This window comes from Papaver somniferum, chromosome 9 (genome assembly GCF_003573695.1).
Source record: "Papaver somniferum cultivar HN1 chromosome 9, ASM357369v1, whole genome shotgun sequence".
Taxonomy (NCBI): Eukaryota; Viridiplantae; Streptophyta; class Magnoliopsida; order Ranunculales; family Papaveraceae; genus Papaver; species Papaver somniferum.
In genome coordinates, this window is record NC_039366.1 from 161,764,714 (window position 1) to 161,786,920 (window position 22,207).

Consider the following 22,207-nt stretch of genomic DNA (forward strand, 5'->3'; position numbering starts at 1 on the left):
AGCCTAGAAATATCAATCACCTCACAATAACTTAACTATATGGTAGTAGAAAAAGTTATTGTGGAATCACAAAGAATGAGACGAAGAGCTTTGTGAATACTTTTTATATCTAACCTATCGGAGATAAATCTCGAACCGATCTTAGAGAAGATAGTACTCAATACAATAAAACAAGTAAGATTAGAACACGCAACTGCAGAGAAAAAATTTGGGTCTGGCTTCAGAATCCCAATGAAGTCTTTAAGTCGTTAACCTATAATGGTTTTAGGAAAAACCTAGGTTAAAGGAGAATCGACTCTACTACGCAACTAGTATCACATAGGAGGGGTGGGGATTAGGTTTCCCAGTTGCTAGAGTTCTCCCTTATATAGTCTTCAAATCAGGGTTTGAATAGCTTTGAAACAATGTAATCAATATTCATCGTTAGATGAAAACCTGATTTAAGATTCAAGTTAAGTTTGCTTAAAACCAAAGAAATATTTCTCCACCGATAGATGGTCTTAGCTTGTTACACACAAATGAAATATATTTTCATTTAGATATATGTAACCGTACCTAAACGTGTATATTGAGTTGGATCAACAATAGTTAACTGAAGTTATCCATATGAACACTTTTCTATTAACCACATTCATCTAACACTTCTAGATCAAATGATGATTAAATGAATCTAATTGTGTTACTCATAGAGTTGTTCAATTGTTTATATTCTCATAGAAGTATACAAGACACAATTGAAACAAAATCGGATTGATTCAAGAGAATCAATTCATGAACATTAAGCCACAGTTTGCAAAGATTGCATTCCTTAATTTATATATTTATTTGTTCATGAGTATCAAAATCATACTTAACCGATTTTAGAACTTAAACCAACTTAGTTTGCAAACGGGTACGCAAACTTAAGTTCCGGACATTGGTCTTGTCCGACAGTTCGCAAACGGGTATGCATACTGTTGTCCCGGACGTAACTCAGGTAAAACCGTTCGCATACTGGTATGCATACTTGGTTCCCGGACTTTGACAATTAAAACCGTTCGCATACTGGTATGCAAACTTGGTTCCCGAACATGAATCATACTACAACAGTTTGCATATTGGTATGCATATTGTGATATATCCAGACAACGGTTAATTGTTCTAAACTCCCATTTCAATCATTGAAACATCCTTAGAAGACGACAATAGCTGTCTCACACAAACTATTAGCTTATAAGTAATTTTCAAGTGATCTAATGATCAATACAAAACATTCCGATTCGATATCAAATGAATGTCTTACACAAATCATGTAATATGTTTCAAGGAAATTTTCACATGATCATATTTTGGCTCATTTTTTTGTTTCCAATAAATAAATTGTTTCCAACTAAACTCGTCAAGAATAATGATGAATGTAGCTAAAGCAAAAAACTGCCAACACATATTTCGAGAAAGATGTAAGCGAGTTAAACTCAGCTCGAAATATCAAATGTGTATAATGTAAAGTCTATATAGCCATATGACTTAGTCTCAATAGGATATAGAATAGAATAGACTTCTGAGTGATAGATAAGTTTTAGTCTCCAGATACCTTTTGTTGATGAAGTTCCTCCAAGCTCTCCTCAGTAGATCTTCGTCTTCAATCGATGAACTCCGTGAAGTCTAAAGTTCAACTGCACATTCTACCCTAGTCCGAGACATAGCTATAAGTAAACTATAAATCAAGACTTATAGTTTTGATCACCTAAACTTAACAAACAAGCTTGAGATAACAACGCTTGGGAGTTTGACCGAGCAGTGCTCTAACAGATTCTACATAAAAAAAATCACAAATTGGAAATTAATACTTAAACATACGTAAGTTGGACAAACAAAGATATAGTTACGATTCAATACCTTTATTCTGAAGATTTTGCAAGCCCATGAGTATTTATATCCAAACAACACTTTCGTTCCTTCTCTTGGAATACCGTAAGGTGGATCACTTGAAGGTAAGCACTTGCTTGGAGGAGGAATGTGTGAATATCTAACACAAGGCATCTTAAGCTTCTTGTTCTCTTTAACAACAACAATGCTTATTCTTCTTTTTCATCCTATCCTTATATTATAATTTCGGTGTCGTTTTCTTCTTAACCCCCTCTTCTTCTACTTCAACTTTCCTCAACTTATTTTTTTCGTAATCATACTCAACTTCCTATTGTTCTTCCTCAACTACATCCCCTATATCTTGGTTCACATCACGGATTACTATTCGTGGCAACGATTCCCCTTTCTTAGTACTTTTGGTATCACGTGTATTTACACATAAGTGTATACCACGGTGAGGGGTAGGAATTCTATAGGATCTTCTGCTAGAGCAGTTGCATTACCTTTCTTTTTGTCCCTAATAAAAAAAATACTTAACAAAAACATCAAAAGATTCGGTTACAAATCATGAAAGTTCGGTAAAAAAAAAAAGTTCGTTAAGGATTACAAAAGTCGACATAACGGAACAATATTATGTACTATTACATCATAAAAATTCGGTTATAATGTTCAAAAGTTTGGTTGAAAACTAAAAACGATAAGGTACCAAGTATACCACCTACTTATTTGTTCGTCAACCTATATGGACAAAACCTAATACAATTGCAAGTAGACCAACTTAATGATCCTTGTAAAATTACTAATGAAACCACCTCTTCGTCGACTCTATCTGATCGAAATTTTTTATGAAGCATAAGTTCTATAATAAGGTATTGAACCTATGGATCTACACCTCCGTTTTTTAGTAGAGAGTCTTTGGATAAAGAAAAAATATATAAATAAGAATATTATATATATAATTTATATCTCTACCTTTTCACAATCAGAAAGTGAAGACAACAAAGTCCGTGAACTTGATTGTATATACGAGTACTTAGATGATTTCAAAAATCAATATCGAAGATCAATCTAGTCGCATCCAAATAATTGAATCCGAGTTCTGCCAAGTATGAAACTTGTTATCTATCTTTCAAGATACGAATTCTACAAGAACGAGTCTCGTAATCGATCATACTTAAGATGGAGTTATTTACTAAAGTTTAATTACGTACTACTTGTGATATTCCTATATTATAAAGATAAAACAATACAATGCGGAAAGGGAAAAACACAAGATGCCAGAATTTGTGTTAACGAGGAAAACTACAACTACATAAAAACTCTGGGACCTTGTCCAGATTTTAACACCGAACAATCTTAAGCCGCTACAGACATCAGCATACTACCATACTTCATACTGGTTGAGGCTGAATTAACCCTCCAAGAAATTCAGCTGCAGTCGTGCTCCTTACATCTCTTGAACCTCACAAGGACTTATGCAATTGATTCCCTTAGCTGACGTCCTTTATATCCAAAGAGTTTCTTCAGCCTAAGTGACCAATCAGCCTCTAACATATAAGCCTATTTGATTTCCCTTTAGATCAATAGATCAAGGCTTGGAAATCTGTTTGCAATAGACAAATCTAGCAAACCTTACAAATCAAAAACACTTACACTCAGTTAGCTGAGAAGCCTGGATTATTAACCACCTCTCAAGAAAAATCTTAATCTGATCAATCAGGAAGATTTTAGATATCTATCTTTAGGAATCACAAAGTATCAGATGAAGAGAACTTTGCGGTTAATATCTATCTCATTCGCGGAAGAGATTAATAAAACCTCGATAACAAAAAAAACCTAGACAACTAATCATGTTTGCTATAAACATTTAAGTAAGAGTACTATATGCAAAAGTCTCTTTCCGGCCTGTAACACTTCGAGTTGACCCTGGTATGGAACTCGGGGTGTTACAAAAACCCTGCAAGGTGCACTATGGATAACATCAATAACCTAGACAACCAGTAACATGAAAAGTAAGAGACAACCACCTTAGATATTTAACAGGCACACCCAACGGAAACGAACCTTGGTATACTCCTCCACGGAAAGCATCCTCAATATTCTCAAGTCTCTACCTCGCCTTTGCCTAAAAGGACTTACAAATTAGCAATTTTTGCGCGCTATCTCGAAACACTTAAAAGAGCACCCTTCAAATCAATTCAAAAGGATTTTGCACGATCTTTCCACGCACTAGTAGCATGGGGATCATCCTCCAACAAGTCGAGTTCATCTTCAAATACATCTTACGAGCATAAAACAATGAGAACATATACAAAGAAGAAAAACTTTTAGGAAAAATTGGACCTTAAAATAAACGAAAAAACGGTAATAAGATTTCTAATATGCTAAGAGGCCATTGCATATTACGAGAAGAGATGCGAATAGAAGTAAATTTTAGAAGGGAAAAAACAACAGAAATTTCATCTCATGAAGAGGATGACAGTAACTCCATTCCTAACCCTTCACGGTCGGCTAGAAAAAAGGCAAAAAGTACACCACATCACCAAGCGATAAACAACCACTTGGAGATGATCAGAAAACAAATCCTACTAGTGGTAGTGACTAGAGAAGTATCTTTTCTTTAAATACGAAAAGAAATGTATTGAATTAAAAAATTACACATCATTATCCCTATGGATACATTGTGTTATCCAAATCGGAATATTGTTTGACCATTCTTCAGCTGAAACACTAGTTATACCATGTTTAGCCAGTAAGTGATTAACATTATTTGCATCTCTATGCACATGTGTGCATTTTCAAGTTACAAAGGAATTCAAAATAGTACTACAATCGATAATTAAATTTGTTGTTGTTCACTTGATTGCATCTAATCCACCATTCAAAGAAATGATAACATTTTGACAGTCACCCTCCAAATGTAATGCTCGTACTCCTTTAGTTCTTGCCCAAAGTACAACTTTCAATAATGCTTTAGCTTCAGCCTGTTCATGATCTATTGCTTTGTTCCTACAACATCTAACTTTATCTGTATTACCTGCAAAGTCTCTAAGAATTAGACCGACACCAACATCATTTGTTTCATCTTTATATGCTGCATCAAAATTCAGTTTAATGTAAGGATTTTAAGGCCTTTGTGAATCTCTATTATTTTGGATTCTAGTTTGAACACTAGGTATGAAATTTCTAGTATTCATGCTAATTCAATCTGAATAGTCAAACTGTATGTGATGGACTACTTGGTTTATGTTAGGTTTTAAATTATCAAAAACTTTCCGACATCTACATTGTCAGACATTCCACATAACAAAACTAAACCATTTGAGAAGATTATCTCTTGCACCACTCTGATTGTTCACCTGAAACAAACCGCAAAGCCAATCAGTAAAATCAACATTAGCCAAACTAGCGCCAAAATTAAAATCAATAACATTCCAAATATCCTTAGTGATACTACAGTCTATGAAGATATGATGCATGCTTTAACTATACATATTACATAAAGGACATATAATGTAACACTCCGTGTTTTTAGCATGGCGCATGCTCAAAGATGCGCCATGGTATGAGATGAAGCTTCATCTCAAGTTCGATTGCGTAGTAAAATGAATATCATCCTGAGCAAATACGGTGCCAATCATGGCGCATTAAGGTAGACTATATTGTCAAAAGTCAAATCGCGCATCAAATGATACAATAGACCTGTTGGGTAGATGGCCTTGAGCAAAGTTATTGCTAACATAGCACATTTTTATGTTATTAGCCAATGGCCAATATCATATCACTGAGTTGCATCAGGCCAGAGTAGGCTGGCCTTGGCAATGTACAACCATCATGGTTGGACATTGGAGTGGCATATGGGCCAAAGCCGAAAGTACAGCCATCATGTCCCTTCACTGGACCTGGATTAGGAAATGTCCAGCCATCATGGACGGGCATTGGAACTGTCCTGTAAGCCAGAACTGAATGTACAACCATCATGGCCGTACATTTTAGTTGGCCATGTACAGCCATCACGGCCTGTACTTGGTGAATGTCATTTTCCTCCTTTATTCTAAGTTGTAAAAATGTCTTTAAAACATATATAGGGTGGGTACAGATAGTTGGTTGAAGGTGCATATGCGGACCATGCACCAAGTAAGCTTCATAGCTTATCCGAAAGAGTATAAATGATGCTTAGGCCTCATTTTGACGAAATGGCCTACACGGACTAGGCCATTACCATTATTGCTTGTCCACGACCTTGCAAACGAGTTGTATTAAGTTGTTGTCCCTTCGAGGATGAACTACGGTCAGTGGTTAATACCTTTGGAGTAGGGAATGGTACGTAGGTAGCCGCAATAAGTTGCAGCATTGCCGGTCCAGCACTTTGTCGCTCATATCATCTAACTGAGAGATGATTGGGATGTATTAGCCTCTCATATCATCTGGCTCGGTATTGCGATCCAAGAGATGATTGTGGCCAAACATGATGAGTCGAGTTGCATTTCATTCCTTGGATGTTCATACTTCATATCAAGGTGTTCGACGTAGGCATGTACCAATGGCACATTGGGCATGGCCTCGAAAGTAAGATACATCGATATGCAAGTTAGCGGAGCTTGCATAATCCTAAAAAGAGTACGACATGATCTTGATTGATGCACCCTTGGCACGATCAAGACAAGTGCATGCTCTCAGCAATTTCCTAAGATAAGTAAAGAGGTGGAATTAGGCCTGTAACGACCTACGCCTAAGTTCAAGGCATGTTCTATGCCTAAAACGTACTCAAGAGCCAGTGATGCTTGAAATAATGCATCGACACAAGCCTTCATGGCTTTAAACCCTTAGCAGAACAAGGGTAAGTTGGAACGATGTTGAATCCAAGTTAGCTGCACCATGCCCCATGAGCATGCTTGCAAGGGCATATGAACGTGGATTTGCCAGTTTTAAGGTTCGGTCAGTAGCATCAGAGTGGCGCATCGGGAAGTTATAGCGTGTGGGCCCAGGCGCGCTAGACATAATTTTATGGTCACATATAGGATCAATATTTTGACAAAATCTAGCTAACTTATCACATACAAGCAAACAGTTCTGGAAACATTTCCACAAAAAATAGTGTATATTGTTAGGAAGATCAGTTTTCAAGAAATGCTTTTATGAAATAGGAACAATATTAGTAAAACTAACAGCTTGACTGCTACTGTTCAAAATTGCTTTATAAGTAGACTTTCCTGAAAATTGACCATTAGAGCTAGGTTGCCATCTGAGATAGTCTTTTCCTTCAAATGTGATCCTTATATTCAAAATTTGCTCCACAGTTGCATTATCAAACAAAGCTTGAATCACCTGCACATTCCAAGTTTTAGTATTAGCATCTATTAGCTGAGACACAATCTTCATGTTATCAGATGCAGAATTACAATTGACATTAGAATTATTTATGGTATCCATCTATTCTTCCAAATATTTATAGAAGTTCCATCTCCCTGTAGATGGTGGATTTTCGACAAGGGAAAAATCGTAAAACCATAATTATGCATACTCCGGATCCGACAATCGGATGAGTATTGAGACTCATGTCTCTCAACAAAGCGTGAAAGCTCATGCCATAAAATCTCTGACTGAGAAGGTTGTCTCTCAGAGTATCTGTAGATGTGTAGTCTCCCAGTTGAGGCCACGACACATCTCATGAATACTGAGCAATTTCAGTAATTATTTCTATATAGAATCGAAAGATTGGACGGCTCCTAGACAGGACGCCTGCTAGTATAGAGCGACAATGTCTTCAGGATGCAACCAGGTTTCCCTGACTATATAGGAGAAATATGATACTCCAACAAGTTAATATTTCTCAACTCTCAGATAATTAATGCTTCTAGATAGGAAGCCCTGCTAGTATAGATCCATCAGTTAATTATCTCTAATCGCCTGAATATCCAGCAATATTCTACGATTTTTCGTTATATTTCGTCATTTCAATTCGTGGTTCTTCCCAGCAGAATTCCATGGGTTAGTGATAAATATTCAACGAAACAGGCATCTGAGCATCGAATAAGCCCTGACTAAAATGGTGCAAGTGTACTTAGCAATAATGCACAGACCAGCATTTGTATGCGCAAACGAGCATTAAAAAATACGAATGAACGATGAACCTATGCAAAATAGGAAGGAAAAATAATAATAATAAAATATTAGCAAAGGGGTCAGGGACTGGCTCACCAGCCGGCCGGTCATGTCGTGACCAGTCCCACGCCCAATTTTATATTTTATCATATTTTATTATTTTTCCCTGATCTCATGAAAATTCTCTCGTTCGAGAAAATCTCCTTCGATTCAAGGAAATTCTTTAATCTCATGATACTTCTTTATGTCAAGAAAATAATAAAATTAGGGAAATGTGTCACGGGACCGAGCACCAGCCGGCCGACCATGCCCTAGCCGTGGCCGGTCCCACACCTCACGACCCCATTATTTTATTATTTCTCTCAAACCATGAAAGTTCCTTGATTTCATGAATTTTCCCTAAAACCATGAAAATTCCCTGATTTCATGAATTTTCCCTAAACCCATGAAAAATATTATAAAATTAAGAAAACTCGTGGGACCGGGCCCTAGCCGGCCGGTCATGCCCTAGCCGGTCCCACACGCCTCTTATTTTATTATTTTTATTTGTTTTGTTTTCCTCATTCCATGAAAACTCCCTGATTTCAACAAAATACCTTGGTTTCAACAAATCTCTCTGATTTTATGAAAATTCTCTAAAATCATGAAAATTACATAAAGGGAAGAGTGCCTTGGGACCGTGCCCGTTGGCAGGCCAGCCATGCCTTGGCCATTGTCGGTCCCACACTCCATCATTCCCTATTTTATTGTTATTTTATTTCTCTCATCTCATGGAAGTTCCCTAATTTCATAACACTCTCTGGTTTCATGGGATTTCCCTCAATTCAGAGAAATACGCAAAATTACATAAAATTGGGAAAAGTGTGGGACCGTGCTTGTCAGCTGGCCGACCATGCCCTAGTCGTGGCCGTTCCCACACCTTGCAATTCCCTGTTTTATTTATTATTTTTCATCATCTTATGTATTTTTCCTAGTTTCAGCAAAACCCTGGATTCTGCATATTTTCTCAAAATATTGCTCAAACGCGCATCGGAAAATATTGAAACTCTCAGGACTGAGACACGAACACTATGGTGACACGGGAAGATCCCCTTGACCTGCCAAGGGTGACCCTAAGGCTTGAAAACATCCGGTCCCAAACGTTTTAATGATTTTAACCTAATTTGGTCAATTGCTCATATTAGGTTCAAACTCTTTCCAAACAATTGGGGGTTTGCTCAAACGGCCATCAATTGGTCCCACGGACACCAAGAGCCGGTCCCATGACCTCTTGGTCAGTCCCTCGTCTTTTCATGGCTAGGTTTTATTATCTGTCGCTCACACGAGCATTATTTTAATAAATGATTAAACCAGCATTTAATCATTCTTTCACCAACTGGTCCTCAAGAGACTTTGGTATTTTTCTCATTCGAGCATCTGGGCGTTACATGGTGGAGTCATCATCCCATGTAGCCGGTCCCTGCTTCACTCGGAGGTTGATTTTGAATAAATCATCATTTCATTAAAATTAGGGTTTTTGAATCCAGGGCTCTGCAAAAACATGATTCTAAGCAGATTAAAAACTGATAATTTTATGTTGATTCCATGATCAAATTTTTTATTTATTATACTCGACCCAGCAGTCAGTATCTTAAATTAATATTTTATTTGGTCCTGCTACCAACAATTCATCAAATGAGCAATATTCTCTCAAACCGGCAATATTTGCTCGAATTAGCAATATTTGCTCGAACCAGCAATATTTGCTCAGATTAAAGAATATTGGTCCAACTATCAACATTCAACAATTCAATTCAACAACACAGTTTGTTGGTCTTTGGTAATCAACATAATAATACCTCGTCTCAGCAGACATATTTAATTCATGAGTTTCAGAACATTTGCAAATCATGTTCAACTCAGCAATACACGGACTCATCGTCCCATAAAGTCAGCAACTGACTCCACAATCACGAGATATCAATCGTGTCACATGGGGGGATATTAACTAGGGTTTTGGTCTGGCGGTCTACGGCACGTGTGTTCACCCACGACGAAAATGTGAGCAAGTCGTGCAATCAGTTGGAAGAGTCAGCAAAGTAGTGGGTGGAAAATTAACCAAGTCTCTGCACGATGAGCAACTGATTTTAACACGATTTCCCACTTCCCCACTCTCTGATTCCAGCAACTGTCACACTTCATGGGATCATGGTGTTTTTAATTTAGTAATATAAAAAGACCTCTGAATCATGATTGAAAGGACAAGATTCGAACACTCGAACATTCGTCTAAACAAGCAATTCTCGGCAAGTTCATACGGACAATCTTTCGTATACGCGAACTCATCGTCTGAGCAATCACTCTCATTTGAGTAAAATTCAATCATTCAGAGTGTTCTTACGTTGAATTCACAACACACCTACAATCTCAGATCACCATTGATCCCATACATTTCTCAGCTTCCCTCCTACATATCAACCCATCCTCTCTTGTGACCGAATTGACTCTGGAACGACCATTGTTCTTGGTTTAGGCCGGAGTCCTACATATTGATCTCTCGAACTTAAAACACTCCCTTCTTGCAGTGCATCTGTGTGAGGTTCAACATTTTGCTCGGTTCAAGGAGTCTCCACACGGACGTCTCCTCAATTCCGTAAAAACCAGCAAATCGTTTTTCCCCATCTACACTCCCACTTTCCAACAAGCATGTTGTTTAATAATTTCCAGAGCCCTACAAACACCATTCCATATCCAAGACCCATTAGAGCTGATATTATCATATAAAGGATCAGAGTTGTGAAAATACTTACCTTCTAATATTTGAACCCATAAATCATCACGGGAATATAGGATTCTCCAGGCTAATTTAGAAATTAAAGCATAATTCATGATTCCATTTTGTTTTATATTCAACCCCCTAAAGCTCTTGGTTGAGAAACTTCCCTCCACTTTTTAAAATAGACACCTATTTTTCCTGTGTTTTTTACCCCACCTGAATCTCATCTGGATGGAGTCCATCTTATCAGTCAGACTCTTAGGAATGGGAAAAACAGACATATGATGTGAAGCTAAGCTATCCAGAAAAGTTTGAGTCATAATTTTCTTGCTGGTGTATTCAAAAAATTTGGTTTCCAGGGAGAAAATCTATCACCGTATCTATCAAGAAGAGAAGAAAATGACTGAATCTTACTCTTTTGAAAAAGACGAGGGACACCTAAATATTTATCATTAAGATCCAGTTTCTTGATGTTCATAATGGTAGAAATATTTATCACTAAGAGCCAGTTTCTTGATGTTCGTAGTTGATTGACTGACCTGAAAAGGAACTAAATTGCTCAATGATATTAACCAAATTCCTAGGTTCTTTCCCATTATCTTTATCAAAAATAATATAGTCATCTGTAAAAAAAAAAAGAAACTACAGGGAAATATTGATTAGCCTTTATACCATGAATAAGATGATTATGTTCGGCAGATAACAAAGCTATAGAGAAAGACTCCATGTATAAAATGAAGAGATAAGGGGATAAAGGATCCCTTTGTGTAAGACCTCTCTGAGAAGTAAAATTCTCACCAGAAGAGACATTAAATAGAATGGATGTTGACATAGTGCTTTTACATTGTTCAATCATATTGCAGAAATCATCACAAAAACCTAACATTTTTAAGGTACCAAGTAAAAAAGGCCACTCAATTCTGTCAAATGCCTTTGACCTATCAAGTTTTATTGCCATCCAGCCTTTTTTAACCATGCATTTCTTCATAGAGTCCACAAGTTCGTGAGCAATAACAATATTATCTTGTATACTTCCAGAGACAAAAGCAGTCTTAAAAGGAGATATAACTTTTTCAAGAATACCCTTAATTCTAGTTGCTATAAGCTTTGAAATAACTTTGTAAGAGGTGTTACAAAGACTAATATGCCTAAAGTCCACTGCTCTTTTAGGACAATTGTTCTTAGGTATCAAAGATATGAAATCGTGATTCATTTGTTTTAGCATGTGCTTAGAATGAAATAAGGATTGAACCATTTTGACTAAGTCATCACCAACAGTCTCCCACATGGTTTGGAGGAAAACAGGAGGAAAACCATTCGAACCAGGAACGGTCCAAGGTTTCGTAGCAAACACAATATCTTTTTATCTCTGCACTAGTAGGCGGGGAAACAAGTCTAGCATTATCATGATAAATTATACATGCAGTAATAAAATTATGATAAGTTCTGCTCATATTGATAAAATAAGATTTGATATTACCAGCAATGTGGACTCTCTCATTTAACCAAATGCCAATTTCAGATTGTATTTGAAATAAGATCTGTACAACTAGGATCTCTAAACCACATCTTGTTCACTTTGAAAGGTTTGTGAATATTAGACTCAATTCTAGAAGTGGCCAGCATAATAAGACAATGGTCACTAGCAAGAGGTATTAAGTGGTAGGTAAAAACATTGGGAAAATTGTTCAGCCATCTAATATCAGCCACAAACCTATCTAATCTTTCAAGAATAAGTTCTTGGCCTTGTCTTCTATTTGTCGAAGTGAAAGGATTACCTATATATTGGATACTATGCAGATAATTGCAATCCAAAATATCGTTGAATGTATCTAGTTGGGTTTGAGATACCGGATTACCACCTTCCTTTTTGAAAAGACGAGGGTACCCAAATACACCACAATATTTTAAATATCATCCTATAAGTGCTACACCAAGTGTGATCATCTATGGACAAAGTCAAGACAATCCGACAACTATGGTATTCACTTTGTGCGATCGGCGATGGATATGAAATCGAGACAATACAATAACAAAGTGTTCACTTGATAATAAGTACAGTATTAAACCGAAACATTATAGGATCAATATCAAATGATTAGGATTAACGCACAAGTGTATTTACTTTATTATAATATAAAACAGTTATAATGCGGAAGTAAAATAAATAACACAACACAAGATTTTGTTAACGAGGAAACCACAAATGCGGAAAAACCTCGGGACCTAGTCAAGTTTTAAATACTCTTAGAATTAATCCGCTATACAAAATCTAATACCAACTTCGTATAGTTGAGACCAAGTAGACTACCCCTAGCTACTTAGTTTCCTCAGTATCCCTGCGCCTTCGACTTCTAGAGTCACACACGTGAATAACTACTCATTTGGATCATATTCCAAACAGCAAAGGAATAAATCTGTTTGGTAAAAGATATGTATGAGTTGTTGATAAAGGATCTTCCGTTTAAACTAATAAACTCCTTTGTCTGGTTAGATCAATCCAAAACATGATTACCGAAATAACCAATTTTCGTATTCGCAATCAATCATTAACTATAAAGCGATGCCGATCTTACACAACTAGACAATCAAGTCTATCAAAGATAAACACGATTCTAGTTGGATCCCAGCCGATCAAGGTTTGTGCACAAGATTCACAAGATACGAAAACTAATAAGAAAATCTTCTTCGTCTTCAAATCTTTAATTGCCTTCAATAACCTGCACAACACAACTTGAATCCTCTTGTGATCAATCACACACAAAACGGAGTCTGTTAACAATGGATTATCATAAGATGTCTTTAGATCCACAAATAGTTCTAAAGATCCCGTCGACACTTTGATCTAGTTTGAGTGACCCTTATATCAGAAGAGAAGGTTCTCAAGAATATACAAACTAGGTGCAATCAAAGTTTCAACAACCGTTTGTCAATCAAATCAATAATCGAAAACTAAAATAACAATGCAATTATCTAGTTTCCCACCAACGAGCTTCTTGATCCCACAGAAGTCTTTAAACGAGCGGTGGTAAGAGATTTCGCCTAATTAGGGTACTTTCCTCTCCGGATAGACGGCTCCACCAGAAAAAACAAGAATGAAGTTTTCCTGGATCTTAGGATAGTTTGCAAGAAATGCAAACTCAAGTATTTATAGACCAAAGTTGTTGGGACAACAAGGAAATTTCCAAAACCGAAAATATTCTCAAGATATTTTATTAAAGTACCTAATTTCGGTTTTCCTATTTCCAATTAAATTCCAAAACATATTTCTGAAATCTCTCTTAGAAAACTTCTACTATTAGTTTTTCATATTAATTAATAACCTTTTCCAGAGGATATGCTTTAATTGCTGGTAACTAAAACATATATGAAAATCATAATTAAATGTTTTTCAATATTTCGGTTTGGGATCACCTTGAGTATGAAGGAATATCTTTGAAAAAATAATGATAAGACTTATGTACATGTTCAAATAATGTCGACATCTAGAAGTTTCTCTCAGCAAACCATAATTCCAAGATCATACAAAACATAAAGAGATATGTGACTATTGGAAACTCGGTTTTGCTCCGGGGGATCGGTTATAACATGACTCACAATTTAAGTTGTGACCTGTTATACCATGCTTCCCAAATTAAGTTGTGATCGGTTACACCATGCTTCCCAAAGTAGTTTGTGATCGGTTACACCTTACTTCCCAAGTTAGCTTGTGGTAGATTACACCTTTCTTCCCACAAAAGGGTTTGACCGATTACAACTAGCTTCCCAATGTATCTTATGACTGGATATACCTTGCTTCACAAATATGCTATGGCCAGTTACACCTCAATTCTCAACATAAGTTAAGATAGGTTCTACCTTGTCATCTTGTATTGGTCATCCAAAAAAATATTCAATAAAGAAACTGGACCAATCATGATTTCCCTTTCGATTATGAATCAAGTTCATACATCTACTTCCTTAAACTAATGTAATAATACATAGTTTTTTAGGATGAAATCACACCTATATCTTACACATAATCAAGTAACTAAATACATAGATTATGTTGATGTCGTATTTATGAAGTTCAAAAGATAAGCGTTATACTTTGTAATTCAATTCCTTGACACTTTGATCATAATGATATGACCAAGTCTAATCACTAGAGTACCATATATATACAACTTCGCATATTATGTTTTCAATATAATACGACTTTAATGGTACGTTAAGAATGGAAACAAGTCAAGTCAGTATTACTAACCTCAAGTGGAAGGATGATGTCTTCTTTGCAGTCGTTACTTCTTCTCATTCTTCAGGTCTTCGGAATAATACTTCTATGTCTCACCACTCCTAGACTTTCTAGTCTAACCTAAACAAAGTTAACTCTATAATCAAGCCACTCTAGATGGGTTTTATTACTAAAATATGACCACCAAACTTGACATACCAACGCTTGGTGGGTTCAACCGCGCTATGCTCTAACATCTCCCCTTTGTCAATTTTAGTGACAAAACTCTATTACATATGGAGATAAATGAATTTCAAAATGATTCATTCTTTATACGCTTGATTCCAAGTTTCAACAATACCATTGAAAATGGGGGGTCAAACAAAAACACCTAACAATTCGTTTGGCAATTTGAGAGGACTTACTCCAATATACTTTCTAGAGAATCAACTAGATAGCCAGACTCAATCTAGAGTAAAGTATATCAAAGAGTTTAATATCTCTAACTCTTAATTCAATCCGCAATCAGCAAATAGAAATCTGCGAGCCCGATTGAATATAAGAGGATTTACTTGAACGGTACCAAAGATCGATGTTCAAGTGTCAATTAATATAAATCAACAACCAAAGGTTGTATATTCTAATTGATTGATCTTAACGCACAACCTGTGATATTTCAATTATATAACAAAATATAATGAGGAAAAGAAATAACATAGACACCGAATTTTATTAACGAGGAAACCGCAAATGCAGTAGAACCCCGGGACCTAGTCCAGATTGAACACCACACTGTATTAAGCCGCTACGAACTCTAGACTACCACCAATTAAATTCGGACTGGACTGTAGTTGAACCCTAATCAATCTCACACTAATTCAAGGTACATTTGCGTTCCTTACGTCTCTGATCCCATCAGGATACTACGCACTTGATTCCCTTAGTTGATCTCACCCACAACCAAGAGTTGCTACGACCCAAAGTCGAAGACTTGATAAACAAATATGTCTCACACATAAAAGTCTATGGATTGAATAAATTTGTCTCCACAGAAATACCCAAGATTTTTTTTTCCGTCTTTTGAGAAATCAAGGTGAACATGAACCAATTGATAAACCGGACTTATATTCCCGAAGAACAACCTAGTATTATCAATCACCTCACAATAATCTTAATCGACTAGCGAAACAAGATATTGTGGAATCACAAACGATGAGACGAAGATGTTTGTGATAAATTTTAATCTTGCCTATCGGAGAAATTAATCTCGAGTTAATTATTTCAATTGTACTCAATACGATATAATCGGGCAAGATCAGAACATGCAACTACAAAGAAAATAGTTGGGTCTGGCTTCACAATCCCAATGAAGTCTTTGAAGTCGTTAACCTACAGGGTCCCAATAGAAACCTAAGGTTAAAGGAGAATCGACTCTAGTTTATGCAACTAGTAACACACAGGAGGTGTGGGGATTAGGTTTCCCAGTTGCTAGAATTCTCCTTTATATAGTTTTCAAATCAGGGTTTGCAATCCAAGCTACCTTTGTAACAAAGCATTCAATATTCACCGTTAGATGAAAACCTGATTCAACCAAGCTAATATTCTTTCAACCGTTAGATCGAACTTAGATTGTTACACACAAATGAAATGTACCCTCATTTAGGTTTATGTAACCGTACCTAAACGTGTACACCATGTTGGTTCACAAATAGTTAACCAAGGTTAGCCATATGATTACTCTCATATCAACCTTATTCATCTTAACCACAACTAGTTCAAATGACTCAAATGAAACTAGTTAAAGAGTTGTTTCAATTGATATATTCTCATAGAATTATACAAGAACACAATTGAAGCAAAATCGGTTTGATTTAATTGAATCAATCATGAACATTACAGCCACGGTTTGCAACGATTGCATTCCTTATATAAATATTTATGTTCATGTTAATAACCGATTTTAGAACTTTAACCTTCAAGTATGCAAAAGGGTACGCATACTTGAAATACCTGAACTAAGATTGAGTTACGCCAGTACGCAAATGGGTATGCAAACTTCAAATCCCAGCAGAAATTCTCGGACATGAACCTGCACGCCAGTACGCAAACGGGTACACATACTTAGGTTCCCGGATTTCTCAAACCAACAGGTACGCAAACGGGTGCGCATACTATGGTTCCCGGACATGGATTACATATGTGCAAGAGTGCACAACATGACATATCCAATAATGGTTAAGTTTTCTAAACTCTTATTTCAATCATTGAAACTTTCTTAGAGGATGATAATAGCCGTTTTTCACACACTATTAGCATCAAAACAATTTTCAAGTTATTGAAATAATAATTACAAAACATTCCAAGACAACACCAAATTGTATCACACAAACCATGTAAGATGTTACTCGGAAATTTCCACATCATATAAGATAAACTTGGTCGAAGTGAAAGCTTGCCAACACATATTTCGATAAATATGTAAACGAGTTAAACTCAGCTCGAAATCTCAAATGTGTATATATAAAACTATATTGTAATACGACTTATGTCTCAATATAGGAGATAGAGTAGAAATAGACTTTCCAAGTGATAGATGAGTTCAAGTCTCCACATACCTTTTGTCGATGAAGTTCCACAAGCTCCCCTTAGTAGTTATTCGTTTTCAAATGATGAACGCCGTGAAAACTAAGCTCAACTACACAATCTATGTCCTAGTCCGAGACATACATAAATAGGCTAGAAATCAAGACTTATAGTTTTGATCACTAACATTGACAAACATGCTTGAGATAGCAACGTGTAGTTGCAGGAAATCCTACTACACCCCTCACAAGATTTCATTAACATTCAACTTATTTTTGGATTAGCAATCATAATTTTTATTGATGAATCTTTGAACAATATTACAAGACAAGATAAAGGAATCAAGAATAACCACTGCTCTAAATTTTCTATCTCCTATTTACTTGCTTCTCACTCAAAAAAGATCTCCATCTTTTCTTTACAACTGAATGACTATTTATAGAGAAATACATAGTGGATGACAGCTAATCTGTCTTTTATTTTCGGATATAGTTTGCGACATTCTCGCAACCTTACAAATGTTAATCTCGCAAACTCTCTAATTTTCGCAAGACCATCACATTTTTCTCATGATTTAGCTGACGTCGTTTATTATGTCATTTCTGAAGTTGTTCTGCGACACTGTTGTGTTGTTAATAATTTCGCTGAGGTATTATTGTTGCGAGATTCTGATCCTACATCTTGCCTCTTCTCATATCTTCTCTGCGAAGTAGAGAAAGATGTGAGAAATGCCGCAGCTGTCCATCTCTTCATATTCTGCATTTATCACACGTATCCTTTCTTCCATCCATTTCTTGACACGTCTTCTGTAACCGCTGCTTTTCAACCGCTCACGTCTTTTCGCATTAATGGTGTTTATTTCTTCGAGTAAAAAAATCTTCTTTATATATTCTTCTTACTCATCTTTACATTTTCTTTTTACTTTCTCTTCTCTTTTTACTCTCTCATATCTGCAACTCTATTGTTCTTCCGTAAGTTCTGCTACTGTAATTCTTCCCTCTTCAATCTTCTTACTTTTTATCCATTCCCATACTATATATTCAGATATGCCTCCAAGCGGTCAAAAACATGAGAAAACCTTAAAGGATGTTCAAAAAGATCTTGTTGAGAAGGGTTTCACACTTTCTACCATTCCTGGTGAAAGTTTCAAGTCAATTCTTTCTATCAAACTTTTCTCTGATCAACATTGTGATGATCAATCAATCATAATTTCGCTGGGTCAAATTCTCGCAGGTCTCCCCATTCCTCTTTATGACCCAGATATTCCTCTGTTTTATGAAATTCTCGCTCACTCGGGATTTTCGCGAGCTATCTTCCAATTGAGTGGGGATTGCATCCGTCTGATATTGGAGTTTGCTAATCGTGGTGCTGGTAAAGGATCTCTTTATCCTAAAGAGCTTAGGGATCCTAAATTCGCAGACTTGGAGATAGTCGCTGAGAAGTACACAGTATCGAATTTCTTCGAAAATTATGAACTAATATCTATGAAGAAGGAGAATACTCGCTGGGGTGTTCTCTTGAAAAGGAAGGATGTTATTGCTGAAGATAAAATGCTCATGCATGACATTGATTGGCACTCTGGTAAGAACACAACCCCTCGCCAATCCAAAGATGATAAATGGTGCATTTTTCCCTTGATGCTGAAAGGACCTTACATTGCTGGGTCAAATGTTCTTCCTGAGAATCTCGTGCTTATCAACCTTGGGTATTCTCTTGGCCCGAGAACAAGAAAGAGGTATGTTCTTCCAGTTTCGCCCACTTTACACTTATTTATTTTTCTTTATTCTTTTGTTCGCTGATTCTTGCGACATTCTACAGATCCATAAATTGAAAGATAGCTACCGCAGGACTAGGAAGGTTAATACCTTGTTAGCTCTTTGCTCATACACAGATGAGGTAAGAAATATTCTCTTATGATTTTAAACAATATATTGTTGCCTCTATTTCTTATTTCTATCTGTTTGTGAAGGTTATCGCTGAAATAGAAGAGCCTGCCAATGTTGCGAAGACTGGTGATAAAGGCAAAGGTGCTCTTCGCAGGGAAAAATCAACCGCTCCTCCTTCAAAAAAGAGAAAGACCCGTTCTTCTTCTCCTTCAAATACTCCTTCTCATGAAAACTCCGAGAGTGATGAGGATGATGAGAATAATGATGACTTTGCTGCAAATGAAGATTCTCAATCTGAATTTTCTATGGCTAAGCTCTCTGGCATCTTTTCTGATTCTTGGCAAGGAATGGGAGATAGTCAACTCGCTAATACCTGCAAGGCTCTCTCCATGATTTGCGATGTTCCTTTATTGGATGGTGATAGTTCTCTTCGCGGAGTTTCTAGATCGGTGACTCCCAACTTCCTGCATTCTCTTAATAGTCTGGTATGTTTTCGTCTTTTTACTTCTTCATTATTGTAACTCAAAGTCTCTTTCTATTTTAATACTTTTTACATTTTCTCGCAGGCTGGAAAATCTTCTTTCGCTGTTTCCTCAGATTTGGAGAGGAGACGCAAAATTCTTGAAAAGAAGAATCTCCAATTTCGTACGAAGAATGAAGAACTTGAAACTGAAGCTAAGGTTCTTCGTGAGAAGAACGAACAATTAGAAGCTGAAGTTAAAGGTCTTCGCGAGAAGAACAAACAACTGGAAACCGATACTTCTTCGCAAAAGAACAAAATTTCTACTCTTCAAAAAGCTAATGATCAGCTCTATGGTATGCAATTTTTCTCCTTTCCTTTCATTCATTCATCTTATTGTCTTATCTTATTTGATTAATCCTTTTTGCAGACATTTATGGTCTTTCTGATGAAGCCATTCTTCTTCGTTCATTTCCCGATGCCCTAGATAATGACACTCTTCTTGAACATCTTAATAAATCTTTGAATAGTTTCTCTAATGATAAAATTTCATCTCTGCCTTTGAATGAACTTAAATCCAAATTTCGCCTCTTAGAAATTGATCATAGATCTAGTTTAGGTTTAGCCAACCAATTTAAACGTTTTTATCTCAATTCTAAAGAGAAGATCAATGAATTAAGAACCAAGATTAGCAAACTTATAGATGATAAAGATCGTATCTCTGATCAAGGTGTTAAGGCTTTGGCGAAATTCCAAGAGACTCTTCTTGAGGTTCAACTTGAACGAGATGAAGCCAATCGTCAAAATGTTGTGCTTAGCGAGAGAGAAAACCAAGTTCGTTCTCGTCTTCTCATAAATAGTGAGAAATATTATGAAATTTATGTGTAAATGTTAATCTCCAAGTTGAGCATACAGCCTTGATTAGAGATATGATTTCTGAGAGAGAAGGTCATTAACTGTTTTCCTTTATTAATATTTGGTTTTTCACAAGTTTTTATCAAGTTACTGACTAATTGCTATATGCTTCATAGAATCTAAAAGTAGATATCGCCAAAGAGTTGAGGAACTTGAAGCTGAAAAAGAGGAACTCGCAAAGAATCTTTCTTCTCGCAACGACAAATATTCTATATTAAAGAATCAAATCAAGATCACTGTTGCGAACTTTAAGAACGATGTTCTGCACTTTCGCAATCAAACTATTCAAATGGTTTGTGATGACCATAATATTCCTCACTCTGATTATCCTTGTCTCTAGGAGGAGATTCCAAAGAACATTCCTAGTCTGACCATCTCTGATAGCGAAGCTGATGATGAAGAATATGATGGTGGTGAAGGTTCTGATGGAGATAAAGGTTCTGATGCAGACGAAGAAGATAATAAGTCTGATGAAGATGATGAAGGATCAACTAAGAAGTAGTCTTTGTTTCTTTCTTTGATCTTCTGTAATACTTGTACATTTATTCCTTCTTTTTGTATATTTGCGAATTCTTTTGGTTCCCGACATTCCTTAATATATGAGTTTCTTTCATTTCGACCTGCATTCATTTAAACAATTCTTCTTTGTAATACGGTTAGTCAACATAATCATTAATTGTTGAATTTTTGCGTAAGTATATCATGTGGAGAGAAATAACATTTTCTAATTTCATTCGTTCCCATACTTGCCTCTGTTATTTGTATCCAAATGAGAGATTTTGCAGATTTTTCTTATTTTGTGCCTCAACTTCGCAATTGTTTATGTATAATTTCGCAATCATATGCGAAGTGAATTTTGATTCTTTTCAAAATCTCATTCCTGTGTGGTCTTATTTTTCCTTCCTAGTTAAAGGTCTTATTATGCCACCTCTTGTCATTGCGACAAAATCGCAGGACGTCTTTGCATTTTCATGCAAAAACCCATTGATCTTGCCTTACCTTTTTCTTTTGTATTATTGCCTCTTCAGGAATGTTGCGATAATATGACAGGCCTAAATATTCTTGCTAAAATAAAGCCCCATTACATTGCCGTCTTGCGACGAAATCGCAGGACGTCTTCGCACTTTCATGCGAAAACCCATTGATCTCGTCTTATCTTTTTCTTTTGTATTATTGCCTCTTCAGGATTGCCGCACAAATATGAAAATCCTTAATACCCTTGCGAGTAAAAAGCCTCATGACATTTGCGTCTTAAGACACTTATCAGCTCCCTAATGGAGGGTGCCGCCCTTATCTTCCCCCTGGTTGCCCCTTCAAGGAGGCGTACCTATACCATACAAGGTTGTCTCCTCCCATCCGGTCTTAACAACAACCAGTTTTTTTCGCAGCCTCTTATCCCTTTTACCTATAGGGATTATGGTTACGAGACTGCACCCTAAGTG